Source organism: Prionailurus bengalensis, chromosome X, assembly GCF_016509475.1.
Source record: "Prionailurus bengalensis isolate Pbe53 chromosome X, Fcat_Pben_1.1_paternal_pri, whole genome shotgun sequence".
NCBI lineage: Eukaryota > Metazoa > Chordata > Mammalia > Carnivora > Felidae > Prionailurus > Prionailurus bengalensis.
The window spans coordinates 57,258,786-57,285,182 of record NC_057361.1 but is presented as its reverse complement, the minus strand read 5'-3'; the positions used below and the strand labels follow the sequence as shown (position 1 = coordinate 57,285,182).

At 37.0% G+C, this 26,397-nt stretch overlaps 1 protein-coding gene and 1 pseudogene across 4 annotated transcripts in view; both read right to left on the bottom strand.

Annotated features, from left to right (window-relative positions):
• The window catches only part of EDA (ectodysplasin A), a 427,522-nt gene that overhangs the window by 271,014 nt on the left and 130,111 nt on the right, over positions 1–26,397 (bottom strand). The window lies entirely within an intron of this gene.
• On the bottom strand, positions 13,666–14,365 carry LOC122477298 (annotated as a pseudogene).

Below are 26,397 nucleotides of genomic sequence, written 5' to 3'. Positions count from 1 at the left end.
CAGGTTTCTACATTATGTAATAAAATAAGAACAAATTAAATCCACATAAAAGGAAATGTTTGTAGAAATTAACAATTTGATTCTAAAACTTATAATGAAATATAAAGCACCTACAATAGTCCAAATAATTTTGAAAAAGAACAATGAAGGATCTACACTACTTTGCTCAGAAAACAATAAAGATACATGAAACAAGATAGTATATTATTGTGTAAAGATAGACAAAACAATATTGACATTTGATTTTCATCATATTTCATTATGTTGTCATTCATTATATTTCATTATACTGCCTACTTATTCAATTATGCTCTTATAATCTCAATTGATTTTCAACAAAGGTACCAAAGCCATACACTGGGAAAGAACCATCTATTCAAAAAATGATGCAGAAACAAATGGATATCTACATGCAAATAAATAAGTAATAAACCTTGGCTCTTATCATACACTATACACAAAATTAGGTCAATACGAATCATGGACCTAAATCTAAGATTTAAAACGATAAAACTTCTGGACAAAAACATAAGACAAAATCTCAGTGTCCTTTTGTTTGCCAAAGATTTCTTAAATATGACATGAACTCACAAATTATAAAAGGGAAAAAATCAGTAAGTTGCATTTCATCAACATTAAAAATGTTTACCCTTCAGAAGACACCACTGTGAAAAGGTAAAAGCAAGCCAAAGACTGGGAAAACATGTATTTGCAAAACATGTATCTGACAAAGGACTTGTATCTAAATTACATAAGGAATTCTTATAAATCAATAGTAAGATGTCAAAGATCTTAATAAAAATAGGAAAAATACTTAAGACACTTCACCAAAGAATATATTTGGGCGGCATATAAGCACATAAAAAGATGTTTGATATTATTAGCCATCAGAGAAATATGAATTAAAACCACTATGAGATAATACTCTACACTCACTACAATGGTTACAATTAAAAAAGTTCACTATACTAAGTATGGGAAAGGATGTAGGACAACTGAACTCTCACATGTTGCTAGTGGTAGTACAAAATTTGGAAGTTTGGCAGCTTTTAAAAAGGTAAATGTCACAGACATTCCACAATTCATTTATCTAAGAGAAATAAATGTGTATGTACACAGAAACCCTGGTACACAAATGTTCATAGCGGTTGTATTTATAATAGCTAGAAGTGAAAGTAAGTCAAATATCAATAGTCGAAACTAAAAACAAATTGTCATGTATCTATACAACGCAATACTACTAATCATTCAAGAGGAATGAATTAGTCTTATACACAACATAGATGAATATGAAAATAATTATGCTGAGTGGAAGAAGACAAAGAGTTCATACAGAATGAATCCATTTATAGAAATTTCTAGAATCTGTAAATTAATCTGTAATGACAGGAAATAGATTAGTAGTTGCCTGGAAGGGAAAGTAGTAAAGGATCAGAGAATGGAGGGAACACAAAAAAGCACCAGGAAATTTTAGGGGATGATGGATATTTATTATCTTGATTGTGGTCGTGGGTGTATACATCAAATTGTACACTTTAAATGTGCCTTATTATATGTCTATTATACCTCAATAAAAGTGTTAAAAACTATAAGGAAAAGTATGGCATAGTTAACACAATCACAATTTTATTCATAGTTATTTTACTACTTGTAAAGATTTCTAAGTGTTTAATGTCAACCCCCTGAAAAATCAAGTCTTTCTACCCACAGGACCAGGACAATGGCAGACTAGCAAGACAGAAAACTTGTAGACAATCTTCTCTCTACTCTACACAAACACCATAGATAAAACTGTGGCACCACCCATATCACCTTCAGTAAAGGCCAAATGGGAAACTTGAATATCAACTCCAGCCTATCTGTAAGGAAGAGCCTCTATTACCTCCCCATTGGGAAGATGTCAGAAAACACTGAGTAGAGACCTGGGACCTTCATCCATGTCTGGCAATAACAAGGTTTTCCCACTACTTACTGTCATTAAAAACCATCTGGTAAACCTGAGCTTCAACTCCTACCTAATGGTTAAGAAGGCACTCCTCTTCCTCCCTGCCAAGGTGGTGTCAGTGGAGGCCTCCTGGGGAGCCTGAACTCCCACCTCCACCTAGCAGTAACAAGGCATCCTCTTCTTGACTAGAGTTTCAAGAAAGGTTGAGCAGGGAACCTAGATATCCACATCCACCTGGCATGAACTAGTCAGTGCCTACCTTCTCTCACAGGTGTAGCATCAAAGGAGGCTTGCTAAAACTGATATAAGATCCAGAACTTATAGCATAATGCTCAAAATGCCCAGTATTCAATTAAGAATCAATCATCAGAGCACCAGGTGTGGTACAGAAGTGTTGAGTCACTAAATTGTACACCTGAAACTAATATTTCACTGTATTTTAACTAACTGGAGTTTATTTTTTTAATGTTTATTCATTGTTGAGAGAGAGAGAGAGAGAGAGGGGCAGAGAGAGAGGTGGACAGAGGATCTGAAGGAGGCTCTGTGCTGATAGCAGCAAGCCTGATGTGGGGTTGGAACTCACGAACCATGAAATCATGACCTGAGCTGAAGTCAGACACTCAAAGAAGTGAGCCATTGAGGTGCCCCTAACTAACTGGGAAAGAACTGTCTATTCAAAAAATGATGAAGAAATAAATGGATATCTACATGCAAATAAATAAGTAAATAAACCTTGGAGTTTAAATAAAAACTTAAAATTAGGAAGTCTCAACAAAGAAAGATATAAAGAAGAACCAAAAGGAAATTTTAGAACTGAAAAATACAATAGCCAAATTAAAAACTCAATGGATGGACTCAACAGCAGAAGGGATAGAATGGAGGAAAGAATCAGAAAACTTGGAAATAGAACAATAAAATGGGTATAAGATTATGCAAACTATGTTCATCCATACCAGAGAATATTACTCAACAATAAAAACAAAAAACGGATGCAGACAACAAACAGATGTATCTCAAGTGTATTATGCTCAGTGAACAAAAGTCAATCTCAAAAGGTTACATACTGTATGTTTTCTTTTATATAAGACTATAGAAATGACTGAAATGACAAAGCTTTATAGATCGAAAAAAGATTAGTGGTTGCCAGAAGTTAAGGATAGTGAAAGATGAGAGGCGGGAGACTTGATTCCAAAGGGGTGGGTAACAAGTAGAAGATCTTTGTGGTAATAGAATAGTGCTGTCTCTTGGTTGGTTATACAAATCGTCACATATGATGAAATGACACAGAACTATATACACACATAATATCCTGGTTTTGATATAGCACTCTAGTTATGTAGACTGCAACCATTGGGGGAAATTATATAAAGGATATGACAGTTCTTTGTACTATTTTTGCAACCCCCTGTGAATTTTTAAAAATAAAAGATTATTTTTGGAGTGCCTGGGGGGCTCACTCAGTTAAGCATCAGACTTCAGCTCAGGTCATGATCTCACAGTTTGTGAGTTCGAGCCCAGCATCGAGGCTCTGTTCTGACAGCTCACAGCCTGGAGCCTGCTTGAGACTCTGTGTCTCCTTCTCTCTCTCTCTCGCCCTCCCCCATTCATGTTCTCTCTCTCCTCTCTCCAAAATAAATAAACATTAGAAAAATTTTTTAAATAATACAAAATAAAATGTTATTTTGAATATTCTAATATTTTATATTGAATTTAATTTACAATAATTTATATTTTATTATTTATATTAAATTATATTAATAGTATTTATTTTAACATAAAACGTTTAAAAAGAAAAAATAAAATCAAGACATTGGAAGGGCACCTGGGTTGCTCAGTCAGTTAAGCATTGGACTCATAATGTTGGCTCAGGTCATGATCTCACGGTTCATGAGATCGAGCACTGTGTCGGGCTCTGCACTGACAACTTGGAGCCTGCTTGGTATTCTCTCCCTCGCTCTCTCTTTTGCCCTTCCCCTGCTCACGTGTTCACGCTCTCTTTCTCTCTCTCTCTCAAAGTAAATAAATAAAATTTTAACAGACATTGGAAACAACTAGAAACACAATTTAACAAATATGAATGATGGGTAAGATTCTGCAGGCTAGAGAGACATCCTAGAGTGGGAAAACAAAAGCATTATACTTGTCATCCAAACAACATATTACCAAATCACTGACTACCGAAGAGAAATGGAATGAAGGGTTACTTTACTCCAAGTATAGGTTACACACCACTAGAGAATGGTTATATTCAAACTTGGGAACATTATCTTTGGGATAACAAAGTAGAGAGAGAATAAAGATGGTATATAGTAGGCTATCAACATATTAAAAATATATATGTTGAATGAATGAATGAATGGGTAAGCCAGTTTCCTTCTTATCTATGTTATCATTGCTATGCTCTCTCACAGTCTTTAAAAAAACTTTTTTAGGGGTGTGTGTGGCTAAAGGAGACCAGAATTTTGGCTCTTTGGTGATAAATGATTGGTTTTTCCCCCTTTAGGGTGGAGTGTTAATATAATTTTGTTCCCTCCATAAGTAATTTAAAAACCAATTTTTTAAAGCACCAATTTCTAATTGTTAGGCGGTGTTGTGCCTATGACCATTTGATTTGCGGATCTTATCCAAGTCATTTTAAGTTAAAGAGACAATGACTTTGAATTAATTTTGGTTTGAGAATTTCACACTAACCTTTGATAAGATTGTAAACATCCTGGGATACCACCCTAGATGACAAGATGTCAGAGTGATCAAGATGCCATAAAAAGAATGTTGTCCCTTAGATAAATACAATGATCTCAGCTCCGGTCATTTATAATGGAGTCTCTTTATAAAAATATGGGAGATGAGACTGTCTAATAAAGGTTTTATCAGGGCAGTTTTAATAAATAAAGATAAGAGGGTAAAAGTAGGAAGTATTTTTCAAAAATACAACAAAAAAGGAAAACTAACAGTTTTCCTTGGTGTCTTTTTCTTATTATGTAATACCTTAATAGGGAATTTTCATTAGGACAGAGTCTCAGGAGCAAGGAATGAATGGAGGTGGCAGTGGTAGAAGGAAAAAAAAAATAAGGAAAGATAAGAAGAGATCTACAAGTAAGGTTCAGTACTAGACCAAGGTACTATCAGAGAGGAAGGACAAAGAGGAATATAAACTTTCTTTTGATCTTATCTCATTATCTTCTCAGCTCAAAAAAGTCTCTTATGCTCACCTCTCCCTCTCTGGCTAGCTCATCGCTTGTCCCTATTATATCTTTCTACTAATACCTAATCAAGATTTATTATAGCAGAGTCTCCCCACAGACTCTGGCAGGTCAATGTTAGTCTGGTTTTTGACAGGAAAGTTCAATGCAGTTGACAGATGAAATGCAATTGAAGTCTAAAGTCTCAAATCTCATTGGCTTAAATCTTATGCCTGATAATCACTCATCATCATATCCTTTTTAGTCAGAGGGCACTAAAGCTAACTGATGCATCAGGCAGAGAACTCCAACCATGCTGCTCTAGGGAAATTTGCATAATGTACCTAAAATACCACGGGCTGGCTTCAGTGCTCACAAGCGCTATAACCAGTGAAGCCTCTCTAGTGCTAGGTCCAAATATAACATATCAAGCCACTAATTGTTTTCATTTACTGAGGCTTTTTAAATGTTTAATAATTTACTTTCATTATACTGTCAGATGTCACATAAGGGAGAAGCTGCAGCATTCTGTAGGCATAATTCATAGCTTTCCATTCAATCTAGATACTTCAGTTGCATTGTCATATTTTCAAATTGATAAATCTGATTATCTTTAGAGAGCATACCACTTGCTCCCTTCAGAAAACATTTTTCTTATTTACCAATAAACATCTCAGAGACGTTTGATTGCTCACCAAATGTATGCTCCTGTAATAGACATTTAGACACAAAACAAAAAAAAATGGAAAGCAAATTTCTCTCCTTCTCAAAGGTCGGTCTAAAATATAAACAATGACATACTCACTTGCAAATCAAGACAACTACCAAAGCCCAAGAGCTTCTATGAAATCTCCTTCACTCTCAAGGAGGCTTGGATGCCTTGCATATTTTTAGAAAATACTTTCATGACTTCAATGTATTTATGTAAGGGCATCAGGAATTTTATTCCACCAATCTACCAATCATCTTTGTAATTCTTATCTGTCGTCATTGGTTCCAAAAACCATCAAACCAGAAACTTTCTCTCAAAGCCTAACTCAGGGCCATAAGATTCTAATATCACAGCTTTACTTTCCATAGGCTGAAGCAAATCCAAACTCATTCCCATTTTTCAGGGCACAAGGAGATATGCAGGTATTTCTAGCTAAAAATAAAAGTAGCTTCTTTGTCCCAAAGTACCTATGCAAAGGAATAAACACCTTTCCTTACTAACACCAAGAAGAATACAGTCTTACCTATCAACATCTGACATGCCAAGCATTTCAGTTATGGACGCTGCTGAGTTCTAATGATAGCAACTTATATTAATTTCATCCTTCAGTAGAACATAAAGGGAAATCATCTTTCCTCTTACTATTTCCAACCAGTTCAGTCTGCTTAATGAATGTACTGATTAGTTACTGATTGTTCATCATCTTTAAAATTAATTTGAAAAGTAGATTTGGAAAAAACATCACTTGTGTTGGAGATAGACTGGGTGTTCATGAAGTGAGCACTCACTGAATTACGCACTCACTGTTACCAAGTGTCACAAAATGTTTTATTCTGCCAGCTGGAGACACAGATTTCACACTGAGGAGTGCAGTGCTTCCTATAGGAACAATCCCCCTGTGGATAGTCAATAAATCTTTATTAAAAGCCTTCCTTCCAAAGGGAAAAAGGGAGAGACAAGTGAACCAGGAGAGGGCTGGTTGAAAACTTCTGTGGCTGTTTCAGGAGAGACGGCTTATTGGAAACAAAAGGGAATGCCTGTAACCTTTCTAGCAGAGGGCACTGGAGACTGGGAGAAGTGGCCACAAATCATTCTGGAATAAAGGGGATTGGGCAGTAATTTCAAGACTTTGGCAACTAGATTGCTATGCACCAGAAATACACAGCCTCCTATGTGTATTTCCCTGTTGCCACCAATAGCTTCTGCTTTTAAAAGAGTCAAGAGTTATATAGTAAACATTTCTAGGTAACTTATCCAATACTTTAACTACCCAGAAGTAGCCAATAACCTACAAGACAGCCAATAATATACATTCTAAGAATGACCAAACATTAAGACATATATCCTTTGCTCATAAAAATATAGCATAACACAACATTAGGGTTAGGTTCTCATAAGAGGATTGCCTATGTGTTCAAGGTATAGTCACTCTTAAAATTGTGTCTAAAAATAACAAGCCTATTTATCTGGTCCCAGTGGCACAACTGATTTGGAATGAGGGGCTGCCAAATACACCAAATAGTAACAGCTGCATCAGTGGAAGAGATTATACAACTATAAAAAGCAGATATGAAATTTAAAAAGCATAGCAGTCTGGGGACATTTAGTGTGGGGAAAAACAGTACTGTGCCTATCAAATGTCCCCACTGGAACAATTATAGTTAAGACAAAGCAAAAACTTGAGATTCATAATGTTGGCAAAACTCTAATCTTGTCCTGATTTTGTCATCCTACTGGATCCTACTTTACACCAATAGCTCCAAACAGAAGGCCTTCTTGAGGTGGTGTCAGACAGTGGAGGGAAGAAAACAAGGCACTTACTCCTCATATGGCTTTAGATGTACCGGTTAAGCAAGTTTCAGATAGTTTGGGTCTGAAAATTTAAAATTTAAAATGTGGATGTTTCCGATTCTGTGTCTCCCTCTCTCTCTGCCCCTCCCCCGTTCATGCTCTGTCTCTCTCTGTCCCAAAAATAAATTTAAAACGTTGAAAAAAAAATTTTTTAAAAAATGTGGATACTTACTATTTCCCTCACAGAACTGTCATAAGGACAAAATAAGACACTGTATGTAAAACACTTCATTAAATATAAAGTGTTAAAAAATTGTAGCTTTCCATTTACTTTGTTCTGTTTAGTCCAAAATACAACTATAAGAATCCATAGTGGTTATCTTACCCTTTTCATAACTTTCTGTGCTTTCTCGTTTAACACATCTCTCCTCCTCTTATATTTGTGAGGGATTATGATACCATCATTCTAGGTAAAACTGAACCCAACAGGCATACTTGATTCCTCCCTTTCCATTCATATCTAAGTAATGACCTTGGCCACCTCTTTAACCCCTCCTATAGCTTTCCTTTGCCTTCCATTCACTTGGATGCATCCTTTTCCAGACCCTCAGAGATCATCTCTAACTGGTTTTCTTATATCTAGTTTCTTGTATCTAGTTTCTAGTTAAGTAAACTTTCTTATAGCTGTTCTAAAGACAGCTTCAAGTAGGTCATCCCCTGGATCAAAAGCTTTCACTGACTTCCCAGTGCCTTCAGGATAAAATCCAAAATCACCAAACTGGCATTCATAAAAATCCATGGGAAGAATTTCTCAGAGGTCTCAAAAAATCTGCGCTTGCTTCTTCTGAGAAATTGGTTCATTTTAATGTCATGAATCTCTGCATATCTTATAGTGAATATTTCCCTCTTCGTCTGCTAAGACACTCAGAGCCAAACTTAGATTACAACTATAAAGTCCCCAATGCTGTGTACTTGGTTAAAACCTTACTGGGGTGCCTGGGTGGCTCAGTCGGTTGATTTCTGCTCAGGTTATGATCCCAGGGTCAAGGGATCGAGCCTAGTGTCAGGCTCCACGTTGCGCACGGAGCCTACTTGAGATTCTTTCTCTCTCTGCCCCTCTCCCCTTCTCTCTCTCTCTCACTCGCTTTCTCAAGAAAAAAAGTCCTTATTGTGGCCTCATTTCAGTTTCTTACATTTATTTTCCCTTCACATGCATTTCTTTGTCAATTTGTTCATCCTGTCACTGTATTAGTTTCTCAGTAAACCAACTCAAAAATCCTGTTAGAATGAGGTAGAGTATAAAATGATACTGTGAGACTTAAAACACTACATGATCATATGAACAAAGGTGGAAAAAAGACTGGGTAGCAAGAGAGGGAGCAGGAATGAGGATGAGAATGATCTTCACTGATGTAAAGGTATCAGTTCAATTGTAAGAAAACTAGAGAGAACCATTTGGGGAACATTTACTATCAGCATTTGTAATAAGCTAACAGGGAAACAAACAAAGCATTTACAGTAAGAAATATATTCTTCACAACATCTCTGAAAATAAGTTTTACTGCTAACCTTCTGTCTTAAAATATATTACCAAGCGAAAATGTAATGAAGTCAAAGCTAAACAGAATATGATGATGACTTACATTTGTACTGCTTTGCTGCTTACAAACCCCTTTCACATATAGTATCTCAATGGAACCATTCCGGACTATTCTTTGTTGTAGAAGCCATTCACATTGGCAAGAAGCTGTTTCAAGCAGCATTCTCCATATCTGTGTTATTAAAGATGTGGTATATGCTGTAATAGAAAGTCATATTGTATGTTGTTTGTCCCCTCTCTCTAAATCCTTCTCTACTGGCATTTCATCTTGTTCTTTAAATCACCAAGCTCTACCATGCCAATGTTAGTCTGATCTCTTTACCCATTCTTATTTTGAGCCTCTTTTTAGACATAGGATCCAACCCTCCCTTCCTTGTCCTCATCTTCCAGCCCCAAAGAATAGCTTTCCACTTCTTTGCACGCCCAGACCATTCCCTCTCAAACCTCTACCTTTCTAAGAAGGCATTTATTTTTTAAGCATTTCAGCTATGAAGACCACCCACTATGGGGCTCATTTATTGTTCTCATTTTATATTGCGCTGCACCAACTTGTATCTTTAGACTGTAAGCTCCTCAGTGAAAGGATTTTCTTCTTTGTTTAGTGCAATCAACCTATTGTAAAGTACTGTGTATACTTACAGACTATCACTAATGCGGTTCTTCCTGGGTTTCACTGGAATTATCTACTTAGTCATGTGATTTCACTTGGCCATCATTTTTCTTCCACTGAATTATTTGGGGCCCTCTTCCAGATTTTTTTGAAGTAAAAAATTAGCACTTTCTGCTTTCAAGAGTGTGATAAGCTACACATTTGAATGTACATGCTTCATCCTGCTTTATTCTATTTCTTACAGATAAAAATATCAAATTAAATACCTTCCAATAGTCTGCTACAAAGGCAAAATACAAAGCCATTTTCCTTCTGGCTAATCTACAGATAATCTTATTCACTCCTGCTGTACAGAAAAATGACAACAGTCCACCTGGAATTGAATATATTCCAGCTATCATTAGTTACAATGCTGTATCAGGGGAACAATGCTGGCTAAAAAAATAAAGTCATTAATTTCCCTAAAACAAACAGAAGGGAAAGACAATTTAAGATACACAGAGTTACTGCATAATAAATTCCATTATTTCAATTAATGCAAATATTTAATGACAATGTAAAGTTAAAAAACCAAAATGCATTAGGGTTGCTTAGGTGGCTCAGTCAGTTAAGTGTCCACCTTTGGCTCAGGTCATGATCTCATGGTTCATGAGTTCAAGCCCCACGTCAGGTTCTGTACTGACAGCTCAGAGCCTGAAGCTAGCTTTGGAGTCTGTGTCTCCCTCTCTCTCTGCCCCTCACCATGCTCAGATTCTCTTTCAAAAAATAAATAAACATTAAAATTTTTTTTAAAAAAATCAAAATGTATTGGAGGATAAATAGATCGGACAGTACATAAATTATTGTGTGGAACCAAGAGTCAGATATAATCCCAAATCCCGTTCAGCAATTAGTTTCATAAGTATCAACATGGAGAGAAAGATGTCTCTACCTTTTTTGTGTGTGTGACAAACTTGCCTGAAACTTTTGCTCAAAATATATTTGCTCAATATAGATGCTGTTCCTAGGTCTAAGAAACAGTGAAAACGCCCAAATGTGGGCAATGGAAGAGGGAAGGAGCAAGCAAACTAGAATACTCCATAAACTGTGATTGTCAACTAGCTCTTACAAAGCATACAGGAGTAATCCCTTGGCAATGAATCTTCTTTCACTGTGAAAATCTAGTTCATGTCATTGGAGATTTCATACAAGGTCCGTATTTCATCCAGTTCATGGGCAATAGTTTTACTCTCCACCCCACAGGAGTTTTTGGCTTATGCTCAATTATCTGGATGAATCACAATGCCTAATCCTTACTCTTTGTGTATACACATGGAGATGGACACCTTTTAAACACTGTACCTGACATTTGCAAGTAGTCTTAAAGAAAAGTTCCAGGGGCGCCTGGGTGGCGCAGTCGGTTAAGCGTCCGACTTCAGCCAGGTCACGATCTCACGGTCCGTGAGTTCGAGCCCCGCGTCGGGCTCTGGGCTGATGGCTCAGAGCCTGGAGCCTGTTTCCGATTCTGTGTCTCCCTCTCTCTCTGCCCCTCGCCCGTTCATGCTCTGTCTCTCTCTGTCCCAAAAATAAATAAACGTTGGGAAAAAAAAAAAAAGAAAAGTTCCAAAGAAGAGCATGTAGTAGAACTGGAAGGATACAAACATGAATTATTTTAGCATCTAAAGGACATTTCAGTATAAACCCTACTTCTGAGTGATATACAACAAAAATGCAAATAAATTGCTTGAGAATGATGGCTCCATAGCCAAAAAATGCTATTAAGTTCATATCTGTAGCCACATAAAGAGTTTATCCCACAGAGACAGCCCATATGGAGATCTGTGCACAAAGATCCATCAAATCCTGGCAGTGAAAACCTATCAGGACAGGTGTAGATCCCATCTCCAATGCCCCTTAGTGAGCATTTCACAGGTGTTTGGCTAATAGAAAATATGTGACAGGTGAAGTCCAGATGATTAAAATTTGGATTAAAGTGATACCTTAACACCTTATCTACAATGGCTTTATTATGAAATTTCAGCTTTCTGTTTGTAATGCTTTGCAGTGCCCCTCCAGGCAGAATTAAGAGTGTAAGAGTTTCTTCCTTATGGACATGTTTCTGTTAAGCAGATAACGTAGTATCTGCTGGGATGAAGTTAGAATATCTTTTCATTATAAGGAAAGAACTCTAGACTACAATAAGTCAAATGTATACCAGATGATAACCTTCTACCTCCTAAAAGAGATGCATTGGATGAACATGCTTTAACCTTGAATACTCAGGATCATACAATCAATATTACTCAAAAAAAAAAAGGCGATTTCATGTTCAACTTTGGAATTAAGTTGGCTAAATAAATGTTAACTGTGAGGTATCACACTTGACCAACCAAGTTTGGTTAGCACTCTCCTTAATTAATAAATTATTTGCAGCAAACCCTTTAATAACTAAGGAGACATAGCTTAACTTATTTCTTCTGAGTTTAGCAGCATCTACCAGGAATTTCTCATGGGCTACATTCATAAAAATTAGAAAATCAAAAGGACCAGGAGACTAACATACTGGGAAAGAGAAAGGGGACTCATGTTAAATACAAGTAAGAGTTCACTACCAATTGTTCTCCCTTAAACTAACCCTCCCATTCCTCTGGTTTGACTGTGATTTTTTAAAATAATTGGTGTATTGCTAGAAATCACATTCTTAACCCACAGGACCAGAAAATGAGAGAGCTCACTTCATGCTGTTAATGGTAAATTAGCACATGATCACAACCTAGCAGTAATTAGGGAAGTTTACAAAGCAAACCTCTCACACCTCTTCTAGAGTTTTCTACTCTTCTTCCCTACACAAAGCAGACATAAAACCAGATATTTGTATTATAAACAAGCTGTTACAAAATCAGGGTCCCCAAAAACCATTTTATTCTATAGGTTTATTTGTAGTAATGTAGTCCACTATAGTCACTGCAAACAAAGCACCATTACTATAGAGCCTCCAAGATGGTATGGAAATATCTTTGTCTTTGTAATAGGATTTTACTTGAATAAAAGGAAAGATGTCCTGAACAGTGAAAGTCCTAAACACAGAAATGACTTAGAAGGAGGTTACAAAATTTCATTCCTAGGGGCCCTTTATTTTAAAAGAATATAAAACTATTTATTGACTACTGTTTACCAGTATTTACAATAAAGTAAACAATACATAGTTGGATAACATTCTGATTATTACAAAGTTAGTGTTTTTCCTGGTTTCTGCTGAACCAGTAACTCAAATACTGAGAAGACTGAGCCTACATGTAAGGAAGAATTTGGGGTAAAGAAAAAACACGCAACTCAAAGAATTTAGAATACAAAAGTTTGTTGACCCATTTATTTCAGCAGGTCCTAAATTGCCAATATCTGATTATGATTATGATTAGATATGATTATGATTAGGTTATGATTATGATTCTTTTCTGATGAAGGAATCAACTACAGAAAACTTTCATTGTTTCAAAGTAAGCAGAGATATAGACTGGAAAACAACAACAACTCCCCCAATACTACTTCAAATTGAACCTATCAAAGTTGATTTTTATTAGAATACTATTTCTTCACACAAATAAATCAAAAAACCAAAACCCAGGAGCACCTTAGTGGCTCAGTAGGTTAAGCATCCAACTTTGGCTCAGGTCATGATCTCTCCTCTGTCCACAAATTTGAGACTCACTTTGAGCTCTGTGCTGACAGCTCAGAAACTGGAGCCTCCTTTGGATTCTGTATCTCCCTCTCTCTCTGCCCCATCCCCACTAGCATTCTTGTTGTCTCTCTCTCTCAAAAATAAATAAACATAAAAAAAACCCAAAACCCAGATTACATGTGTGTGTATATAAACATATATATATATATACACACACACACACACACACACACAATCTATATATAAAAAGTTATTGAGCATCATCTTCTAAACAAAAATGCCACCTTAGTCTGTCCTCATAAAAAGCAATTACAATTTGAGGACATTTGATGTTTGCCTCTTTTGCCAGCACCATGTCTACCTCATCTGAATCTTTCCATTTCATGAGAAACATTAATTCTCCACTACTGCCTGTGGCACCAATTATTCATTCAGTATTTATCAGCAGCATCTTTTTTCTCCTTTGATTTGCTATCATCAGATTCATTGTCAGATACAGATTTTCTTTTCGTACAATCTTTTTCTTTGTCGGTTTTTTGAAAATTAAAGAAATACTTCAATTAATTCTGAACAATCTTAATTTTCTTCAGGTTCCCAAGTATTGTCAGCATCTGTAAATCCCTTTCACTTAAGGAAATACTCCACCTTCCCATTCACTACATGTCATTTCAGTACATTTCAGTACTTTTCTTCAGGCTCTGCCTCTTTTACTTTTTTTCTCTTCTCATTCTATTTTTTTCCCAATTTTTGCAATGTAGTTTTATTGGAGGCCATTTTTTATTGCAGGCTTGAAGAGCATTTATTCACTGCCTCTGAGCAGTTCTGGGTCCCTGGTTTGCAGCATCTCCCCCTTTATTTATTTTTTAATGGACCTTTTGTCCTGAAAAGCCTTAATTTTTTAAGTAATTAAATGTGTAAATATTTTATTTTATTGCGTCTTCATTTTGAGACATAATTAGAAAGATTTCTCCCCATACACAGATTATAGAAGAATCTACCCATATTTTCTTCTAATTCTTCTGTTGCTTCAAGATTTGCATTTAGATCTCTGACCGATTTGGACTCTGTGGTATCTTTTCCCAAGTGGCTATTTTGGTTATTTATCAACATATAACAAACTACCCCCAAACTTAGTGGCTTAAAATAATACCCACTTTATTAGCTTCCATAGCTATTATGAAGATTTGACTCAGCTGAGCAGTTCTGCTAATCTTGCCTCTGGTTCTCTTGTATAGTTGCAGTACTTGGTGGCTGGGGCTGGAGTTCTGTAAATGCTGTAAAGTTCTGTAATGCTGGAGTTCTGTAAATGGATTTAAATGCTGGGAAGGTGGGGCATCTCTCTTTCTGCATGTAGTTCCAGGTCCTCTTCTCTCCAAGTGGCTTCTCCATTTAGTCTTTTCTTCCTTTTTCTTTTCTTTTTTAAACAGCTTTTATTGTGGTTGGCTTCATATACCATAAAATTCACCTATTTATAGTTCATACATTTCAGTACACTCATAGATTTGTACAGTCATCACCACAATCTAATTTATAAGTACTTTTAACATCCTGGAAAGAAACCCTGCACTCATTAGCAAGTCATTCCTCATTTTTGCTGCAACCCTCATCCCTGTTCCTGCCTTAATTACTGATTTACTTTTCTGTCTGTATGAATTGGTCTATTCTGGATATTTCATGAAGGAATAATATACTACTTAGTCTTTTTAACTAGCGTCTTTTACTTAGCATAATGTTTCAAGATTCATCTATGTTGTAGCATGTATCAGAATTTCATTGCCTTTTATAAACAAATAATAATCCATTGTATGGTGACATCACAATTTGTTTACCCAGTCATCTGTTGCTGAACACTTAGGTTGTTTCCACTTTTTGGCTATCATGAATTATGCTTCTATGAAATTCTTTGTAAAGTTTTTGTGTGGACATATGTTTTGATTTCTGAAGTATATACCTAAGAGTGGAATTACTGGGTCATCTGTTTAGCCTTTATTTTTTAAATGCCATTAAAATTTTTTTTGCATCATGATAAGTCTACTCTTTACTCCTCATCTCCTATTACCCTCAATCCCCTACACTCTTCCCTCTGGTAACCATCAGTTTGTTTTCTATAGTAAAGAGTCTGTTTCTTGGTGTGTCTCTTTTTCCCTTTACTCATTTATTTCTTAAATTCCATATATGAGTGAGATTATATGGTATTTGTCTTTCTTTGACTTACTTCATTTAGCAATAGTCTCTAGCTCTATCCATATAGTTGCAAATGTAAAGATTTGGTTCATTTCCATTGCTGAATAATATTCCATTGTATATATATACCACTTCTTTATCCATTCATCTATCAGTGTACACTTGGACTGCTTCCATAGTTTGGCTATTGTAAGTAATGCTACAGTAAACATAGGAGTGCACGTGTCCCTTTGAATTAGTGTTTTTGGGGGCACCTAGGTGGCTCAGTTGGTTACACATCTGAAGTTTTAGATTAGGTCATGATCTCATGGTTCATGGGATCAACCCACAGAGCCTGCTTGGGATTCTCTAACTCCTTATCTTTCTGCCCCTCCCCCACTCATTCTTGCATTCTCTCTCTCTCTCAAAATAAATAAATAAAAATAAATTAATTAGTGGGGGTTTTTATTGGATGAAATCACAGTAGTGCAATTGCTGGATTGTAGGGCAGTTCTATTTTTCACTTCTTGAGGAAACTGCATACTATATTCCAGAGTGGCTGTACAAGTTTGTGTTCCAACCAACAGTGCACAGGGTTCCTTTTTCTCCACATTGTCGTTTCTTGTGATTTTGATTTTAGCCATTCTGACAGGCATGAGGTGATATCTAACTGTAATTTTAATTTGTATTTCACTGATGGTGAATGATGTTGAGCATCTTTTCATGTGTCTGTTGGCCATCTGTATATTTATTTGAAGAAATGTCTATTCATGTCTTATGCCCATTTTGTAATCGGATTATTTGTTTTTTGGATGTTAACCTGCATCAGTTCTTTATATATTTTGGATGAACGTTTTATTAAACACGTCATTTGCAAATATCTTCTCCCAGCCAATAGCTTCGTTTTAGTTCTGTTCAATGTTTCCTTTGCTGTGCAGAAGCTTTTTTCTTAATCTTGATGTAGTCCCAATAGTTTATTTTTGCTTTTATTTCCCTTGCCCCAGGAGACATATCTAGAAAAATGTTGCTACTGCCAATATCAGAGATATTACTATCTATGTTCTCTTCAAGGATTTTTATGATTCCAGGTCTCACATTTAGGTCCTTACTCTATTTTGAGTTTATGTTTGTATGTGGTCCAGCTTCATTCTTTTGCATGTGGCTATTCAATTTTCCCAACATTTTTTGTTGAAGAGACTGTCTTTTTTCCATTGGATATTCATTCCTCATTAATGAAGATTAATTGACCATATAATTGTGGGTTCATTTCTGGGTTTTCTATTCTGTTTCATTTATCTATGTGTCTATTTTTGTGCCAGCAGCATACTGCTTTGGTTACTACAACTTTGTAATATAACTTGAAACCCAGAATCCTGATGTCTCCAGCTTTTGTTTTCTTTTTTAATTGTTTAATTTTCCCAGGCTTGATCTCATGACCCTGGGCCATGACCTAAGCTGAAATCAAGAGTCAGACGTTCAACCAACTGAGCCACCCAAGTGCTCCCAGCTTTGCTTTTCTTTTTCAATGTTGCTTTGGCTATTTGAGGTCTTTACAAATTTTATGATTGCTTATTCTATCTCAGTTAAAAATTCTGCTGGTATTTTAATATGGATTGAATTAAATGTACAGATTGCTTTGGGGAGTACAGACATTTTAACAGTATCTGTTCTTCCAATCCAGGAGTATAGATGGAATGTCTTTCCATTTCTTTGTGTTATATTCAATTTTTTCATCAGGGTTTTATACTGTTCAGAGTACAGGTCTTTCACCACTTTAGTTAGGTTTATCCCTAGGTATTTTATTGTTTTTGGTGCAATTGTAAATGGGACTGCTGTCTTAATTTCTCTTTCTGTTGCTTCATTATTGGTATAGGAATGCAGCAGATGTCTGTACATTGATTTTATATCTTGCAACTTTACTGAAGTCATTTATCAGTTTAGTCATTTTTTGGTAGAGTCTTTTGGGTTTTCTATATATAATCACATGTCAAACGCATATATACTTCTTTTTACCAACTTGTATGCCTTTTATTGCTTTATGTTGTCTAATTACTGTGGCTAGGACTTCAAGTACGATGTTGAAGAAAAGTGGTGAGAGTGGACATTCCTGTATTGTTCATGACCTTAGGGGAAAGGGTCTCAGTTTTTACCCCTTGAGTATAATGTTGTCTGGTTTTTTTTTTAACGTTTATTTATTTTTGAGAGACAGAGAGAGACACAGCACAAGCAGGGGAGGAGCAGAGAGAGAAGGAGACACAGAATCCGAAGCAGGCTCCAGGCTCTGAGCTGTCAGCACAGAGCCCAACAGCTCAGAGCCCAATGAGGGGCTCAAACCCTGAACCTTGAGATCATGACCTGAGGCGAAGTTGGAGGCTTAACTGACTCAGCCACCCAGGAACACCTAGTCTGTTTTTCATATAAGACCTTTATTATGTTGAAATACGTTCCCTCTATACCTACTTTGCAGAGGGCTTTAATTATGCATGGATGTTATGCTTTGTCAAATGCTTTCTGCATCTATTGAAGTGATCATAAGATTTTCATCTTTTCTCTTATTGATGTGACATATCACGTTCGTTTTTTTGTGAATACTGAAGCACACTTGCATCCTGGGAATAAATCCCACTTAATCTTATTGTATGATTTTTTAAATATGTTGTTGGATTCAGTGCTAATATTTTGTTGAGGCGTTTGCATCTATATCTGTGACTTAAAGGACTTAAAGGATCTTACAGGGGCACCTGGGTGGCTCAGTAGCTTAAGCGTCCAACTTCTCTCAGGTCATGATCTCACAGTTCATGAGTTTGAGCCCCACATTAGGCTCTGTGCTGACAGCTCAGAGCCTGGAGCCTGCTTTGGATTCTGTGCCTCCCTCTCTCTCTGCCCCTCACATGCTCGCTCTCTCTCTCTCTCTCTCTCTCAAAACTAAATAAAAATTTTAAAAATTAAAAAAAAGGATCATGAAAAATTTCATTCCCAGGGCCCCTTAAAAATAAAGGATTCCTCTTTCTAGAAAGGTTTAAGTAGAGTTAAGACTAGAAGGAGGAAGATGGATGAGACCTCTCTAAACCCATGTAGCCCTATAACTCTAAAAACGGCCTTAACTCTGTGAACTCCACAGATGGAATAAGATAAATGTGCCACTTATAATTATTATCCTGATCCATCCAGAGATGCTGACTTTTGCCATTTGATGCTCACAAAGCACCACTCAGTATAATATACAAAGAATGCCATTATGTCTTTTGGATGGGAATACTTGAGATAAAATGGGAGGAAGGAGAAAATGTTTTGGTTAAAGAAAAAATTATGTATAGCAATAAAAACTTTGAGGTCACTTCTTCAAGAGAAAAATAAATTATCAAAGTTTTTTTTACTTCACCCTTTCTCATGACAGAAGTGATAGCTCCATCTCTTCCAAGAAAGAAAGAAAGAAAACAAAGTAACAAAGAAAGAAGAAAAAGAAACCTCTAGAGAGTGGAATTGTTTTTTAATGGACATATTGGGAGTTATATTTAGCTTTGGTAAAATGGTGATTTTCAGGGACTAATATTCTATTAGACCTAATGTCAGCATGGCATTGTTTCTATTACTTGTATACAGTTCAATGTTCTTACAGAATCTAGGAATTCTTCACCTATCTCCAGGCCTCAAGAGGTCTACATTAGTTCCTGTCTTGTAGCCAGAAAAAGACTAATCAAGTCATAACAGGCACCCCTGGTCCTACTTCAAAGCGACTCTAAACCTGTGTCTCAAGTCCCAGTAAGTTGCTTTTATTTTCTGTCCTGCCTACTCTACCCAATGACCCAGTATTTACGGCCAGTCTTATATTTATTGATAATCCTCCTATACAAGTGCTTGTTTATTTTATGTTATTTAACAAACACTAATATGGATGTTGTTTTAAGCATTTTATAAATATCAATACATCTAATCATCAACACAACCTTATAAGGGAAGTTCCATTATCTTCACTGCATACATAATAATTTAGGCTTAGAGAAGGTTAATTGACCCAAAATAATGCTGCAAGTAAATGGTGGAACAGAGCTTTGAATCCAGGCATCTCAAGAATCCATGCCTTTAGCTACTATACTATGCTGTCTTCACAAAGGATACAGTCAAATAATGGTTGTTGGTTTATCAATTACCCAAAAGTTCCTCTGCTTTTTTTTAAAATGTAATAATATCAAAACTGTAATTCCTTAAAGGCAACCAGCATAACCAATGATAACACTTACAAGTATCACATGACAGGCCTTTTTAGCACAGTCCTTAGTAATATATAACTTTGCATACCCCTGGAGACGGGCAGATACAGAACTTTGCAAATCATCTTATTTCTCTGCCTTTACCTAATCAACTCTTTTGTAAACAGAAGACTGTGTTTTTCATTTCCAAAGATTTTTCTATTATAAGCTTAACAGGTGTTTCTATGGAGCTCAGTAGCCTGAGGGCTAAAATTAAAATATTTGAATCACAATGAAGGCAAAAGGAGACATCAAACTCCCCCCCCCCCCGCCCAACCCCACTCAAATACTGAATCTCCAAGCTTTCCAATTCTTTCCTGTCCCACCTAAATGCTCCCCCCCAACACAGGCATAGGCTAAGGAACTTCCTACCATCAGTCTCCTCCAAGGGGCTTTCATCCTCCTATATTTGCCCTCCTTACTGGCATGGCAGCTGTTGATGTGACTGCTATTAGTCTATCAATTCCTAGGCTCTGTCAGTCTCATTTGGGCTTCTACTTTTCAAAATCACTGTCTCACCTGTTAATCCTGACGACCACCTTTCCAACACCTATTTTGAGTTCCCCAAAATACTAAAACTAGAAAGACAGGAAAACCTTAATTTTTTCCTTTCCTCTATCTCCATATCCAGTCTATCAGCAAGCCCTGTTGACTCTATCTTCAAATTATAACTCAAATCCTCCCACTTCTCTCATTCTCCATCCTTATCATCTTAAACTAAGACCACATTATCTCTCCCTAGGACAAAAATAGTTGCCTCCTTGATGAGGGAAGTCAAGGCAAGCTGACAGGGCACAAACACCTCCCCCCCCCACACACACACAAACAACCAGGGGGGATATGCTTGAAATTCCTCCACACTCCTGGCTGCCCAAGAACAAAGAAAAGGGGAAAAACAAATGGTTAACCATTAGACATCAAAGTCCTGCAGCAACTAAGTCTCCATCACCTCTCCATAGTGCTTTGGGGAACAAAGGCAGAAGGAAATGACACGTAGAACTAAATTTCCTTATAACCTGCAGCCCATTGACAAATACTTGAGGCTGGCAGACTAAAATGTTTCTCTAGAACTCCCTACTGTCTTAATGCTAATGATTTGCTAGAGGGAAAACCACCTTAGCTTGACAATAGCTAGGCCTCCAGTATCCTGTGAGTTTTCTTTAGCATGTGAAAATCTCCCTGGAAACGTCCCCTGGACTTTACCTCCCCCAATGTCATAGTACATAACCAGTCTCTCCTCAAGGTCCCAGGGTAGCTCTTCCTGACCACAGGTCCTGTCCCATGTTTCAATAAAATCACCTTTTTTGCATCAAAGACATCTTCAAGAATTCTTTCTTGCCATTGGCTCCAGACTCCACAAACCCCATTGTCACCCCCAAAAACCTCATCCTCCTAAATAGTGTCCAGGCTTCCACTCTTGAATTCCCACAATCCAATGTCCACTCTGTAGACAGTAATCTTTTTAAAGCACAATCTGATCAATCGCATTCCTCCTTAAAATTTTCCGGTGGCCTCCCACTAACCTCAGAACAAATCCAAATTGCTTACGATGGCCTATAAAAGCCACTCTGAATAATCTGGCCTCTGCTGATGTTTCACACTACTCATATTTTCCCTTGGGTTCTAAGAAAGACCAAACTCTTCCTAATCTCAGGATTTTTGAACTCACCTTTTCCTTTACCTGTATCAGTTGTTCTCTTTGTGTGGCTAGATTTGTCTCCTCGATAAGGCTCAGTTTAAATGTTATCTCCTCCAACATGCCTTCTAACCATCCTATCATAACTATCTTTCTTATCATTATTTATCTTTATTTTATTATGTGGATTCTATACTTCTTCGTATTGATTACCATCTGACATTTTCTTAACTATTTTTGAAATTTGTTGCCTGTCTCCCCCTTTCTTCATCCAGACGTGGTGCCTCTCTTCAATTTTTTTTCTGGTGGCAAAAGAGGGGAGAGGAACCCCCTTCTGGCAGCAAAACCTTCATCTTTTCCTATCTGCCTCTCCTTGTCAGAGTTAAGACTTTTTTTTCTCTCCTCACTCCACTTTTTTTGCTCCCACTCCAAGCCAGATTTTGTATCCCCAAGACTCCAACTTGTACCCTCGTTTCTACTCTGAAAAAGAGCATACTGGAAGTCACAAAATATGTCTTGCAGGCTGAAAAGAATTTCAAATCATAATAGAAGTCTGAAGAAATCCATCCTTCCCCTTATTAAAATTATACCCAAATCTCTTAGAAGACACAATAGGAAGAAAACTAGATACAGGAGAACAGAAGTTCAGGTTGGGAGTAGTGGCTAATCTTCGGAGTCCTGAACTGTAATCTCTATGTAGAAAATGTCCCTAAATTACCAACCTTAGAAGAGCTGGGTGATTTCACTAATGTAAGAGGCCAGTTTCCTTAAAAGGCCCACTTGCAACATTTCCATGACAACCTGAAGCAAACATGCTTCTTGCTTAGTGTTTACATAAAGTAGAGGCAGCTACAATACAAATAATGGGGGAGACAGAGAGAACAAGGGACAAAGAGAGAGAATTACAGGGGAGACAGAGAATGAGAGCGAGAGCGAGAGCGAGAGAGAGAGAGAGAGAGAGAGAGGATGAGAGACCACAGAAGAAAGAATGAAAAAAAAACAATGACAGAATGAATGGGGAAAGGGAAAGGAAGAGAGGAGTAGATCTTTGTTTTCATAATTTAGCTTCTATGACTGAATGTTTCTGGGGTACTCCATGTTTTGGAACACTGGTAAGTCAATTCCATCAGTGAGGTTGTGAGGTCTCTTCCTTCTTAATGAGCAACGACTACTTTGATGCTCTAGAGCAAAGGGGAGCCAAAATCAAAACATTTGGGAGATCAATGCCATGTATTTGGGTTTTTTTCTTTTTGATAGCTCTGATTAAAAGTTAGTTAATGAAAGGCAGGAGGCAGAACCATTAGCTAGGAAGATCACCAATTTTAAATAGCATTAACTAACTCCAAGAACTGCTGATATATTGGTGCAATGACTTCTAAACCTTTCCATCAAGTTTTTTCTTTACTCTATTCCCCCCCTCCCGTAAAAGACCCCATTTCTGAAAGTTTTAACCTCATAGACAAATAGCATTTATTAATTAATCATTTTTTAGGTTTTATCAATTGAAAACATAGCTACTCAATGGAACTTGTGATCAGAGTGAGATAATGAGTATTATCACAAGTTGACACAATTCAAGGTAAAGCATAGAAACTGAACATGTTAATCAGGATGTGAGAACTGCTCAAATATCCCCATTCCTGCCCTTCATAGACTCCAGATGAATTACGTGTGATGTAAACAATCCCACATAGCTCTCCAGTGAAACAATAATTAAGTGATGGGAAAACACATTCATTGCCATTCATTGAAAAATGATCCAGAAGACCCTAGCAGGGACAAAGAGAAGCTACTCACAGGGTTGTTGCTATGTGGATGCCACTTTAGGCAGAGTGAGAGGGGAAAAAAAGATCATGGACTATAGAGTATGCAGATCTGAGGGTTGACTGCCAAATTCTACAAGAATATACCAGCTTGTACACTGAAGCAAGTTATTAGGTTTCAAGTTATTTATACAGAAATAGGGTGATATCATCTATTTTAAAGCACTTTTATAAGGATCAGAAGTATATAAAGCACCTAGCACCACTATCCTCCCACCCCCGCAACTACAATGACTACAAAGTCTTTTTGCTTAACCTTTTACAATCCTCTTTTCTTTAAGATCACCTGCTGGCTAGTAAAACCCATGTGTGGATACCATTCAGGGGTTGAGTTCATAGCACTTCTTTAGCTTCTTGCATTCTTTCATCAAAATCTTATCTAACACAAGACCTTTAATTACTTTGTCTCCCCTGTTAACCTTTGGGGTACAAAGACATGCTGGAGTATCTTTATGACATTGACTTTAAGAGTTCATGAAGTAGAGGCATGCATTAGATAGCTATGCTAAGACCAAAAATCCCAGTAATAATTCCAAGTCTTATGGGAAGCACAGGACTTCAGAGTAAGACATCCAGGACCAGAGTTCTATATCGACTCCCAGCTTGCTATGCAATCTTGGAAAAGATACTTCATCTTTTTGAGCCTCAGTTTCCTCCTTAGTAAAACTGGAATATAATACCAACTTCCAAATGTTTCTATTAAGAAGTCAATGAGATAATGCATGTAAATGGTATAGCACAACGCCTGGCACACAGACATTGAACAACAGATTGTCAGTTTTATTAGAATACCACCTTGATATGGTGAAGAGCATTACAGTAAAGCACCAAATGCACTGTTTGCCTGACACAGTATGTCACACATACATGGAAGGTTTGAGAGCTCAAAATTGAGTATCAAAGTCAACAGGAGACATCCACTTGCTTTATTCATCAAATAGTATGAATACCACATTATTTGTGCCCAGATAAGTAATTAAACTTCTTTTTCTTTAATGTTTATTTCTGTGAGATTGAGAGACAGACTGAGTATGAGAAGGTGAGGGGCAGAGAGAGAGGGACACACAGAATCCAAAGCAGGCTCCAGGCTCCAAGCTGTCAGCATAGAGCCTGCTGTGGAGCTTGAACCCATGAACCATGAGATCATGACCCAAGCTTAAGTCAAATGCTTAACTGACTGAGCCACCCAGGGACCCCTTAACTTATAACACAAAAACAAGATTCTGGGGTGCCTGGGTGGCTCAGTCGGTTAAGCATCCGACTTTGGCTCAGGTCATGATCTCATGGATTCTGAGCTCAAGCCCCCCCATTGGGCAATCTGTTGTCTGTGCAAAGCCTGCTTCAGATCCTCTGTCCCCCTCTTTCCCTGTTCCTGCTTGTGCTCTCTCTCTCAAAAATAAATAAATATTAAAAAAAGAAGATTCTGGGAATATTATATAACAGTCTCTAAATCTGGTGTCTCATAAAATGTCTCCATCTCAAAGCAAACTAGCACGGTCACTCTAGAAAACAGTATGGAGGTTTCTCAAAAAGTTAAAAATAGAACTACTCTATGAACTAGCAATTGCACTACTAGATATTTACCCAAAGAATACAAAAATACTAATTCAAAGTGATACATGCACCCTGATGTTTATAGCAGCATTATCTACAATAACCAAAATATGGTAATAGCCCAAATGTCCACCAACAGGTGAATACATAAAGAAGATGTGGTATTTACTGCTAGGAATTTGCCCAAGGAATATAGGAGTGCTGATGCATAAGAACACATGTACCCCAATGTTTATAGCAGCACTATCAACAATAGCCAAATTATGTAAAGACCCTAAATGTCCATCAACTGATGAATGGATAAAGAAGATGTGGTTTATATATACAATGGAATACCACTTGGCAATAAGAATGAAATCTGGCCATTTGCAGCAACATGGATGGAACTGGAAGGTATTATGCTAAGTGAAATAAGTCAGTAAGAGAAAGACAGATACCATATGTTTTCAGTCATACGTGGATCCTGAGAAACTTAACAGAAGACTTTGGGGGGAGGGGAAGGGGAAAAAAAAAGTTACAGAGAGGGAGGGAGGCAAACCATAAGAGACTCTTGGATACTGAGAACAAACTGAGGGTTGATGGGGGTTGGGGGAGATGGAAAAGTGGGTGGTGGGCATTGAGGAGGGCACTTGTTGGGATGAGCACTGGGTGTTGTATGGAAACAAATGTCAATAAATTATATTAAAAAAAGAAGATGTGGTATTTATATACAATGGAATATTACTCAGCCATAAAAAATAAGGAAATCTTACTATTTAATAAGTCAGAGAAAGGCTGACATGAGTTCACTCATGTTTTGTTAGGAAATGAAACAAATGAGCAAAGGGAAAAAGTAGAGAGGGGGGAAACCAAGAAACATATTCTTAACTACAGAAAACAGATGGTTACCAGAGTGGAGGTAGGTGGAGGGATGGGTTAAATAGGTGATGGGGATTAAGGAGTACACTTGTTGTGATGAGCACTGGGTGTTGTATGGAAGTGTTGAATCACTTGTACACCTGAAACTAATAGTGCACTGTATGTTAACTAATTGGAATTTAAAATAAAAACTTTAAAAAAATGTCTCCATCTCATGTAGCATAAAGTTCAAGTCCATTGATTTCAGACCAGATGGAAATACAACACATTTCCAAAATTAGCCACCTTAACTATTTCCAGATCTTCATAAAATAAAAATAGGCCATGGATATTCTGCAAATGCTTGGGTTTTGAACATATCCACCTACTCTTGGGTTAATTACCCAAAAACTGTGGTCAGTTAACACTATCTTTGTTATGTATCCATTTTTTTAATCACATAATTTTAGAGATTTACTAGCAACATTTTCACTTGGATTGTGGTGAAAGAAGGCATTAGAAATAGAAAAGACAAGTAATATCATGGTGTGACACCAAAAGTACTTAATGGAAGTCAGAAACTGACTTATTATATACTATGAGCCCACGGAATCAGCTCTACAGACCTAATGCTGC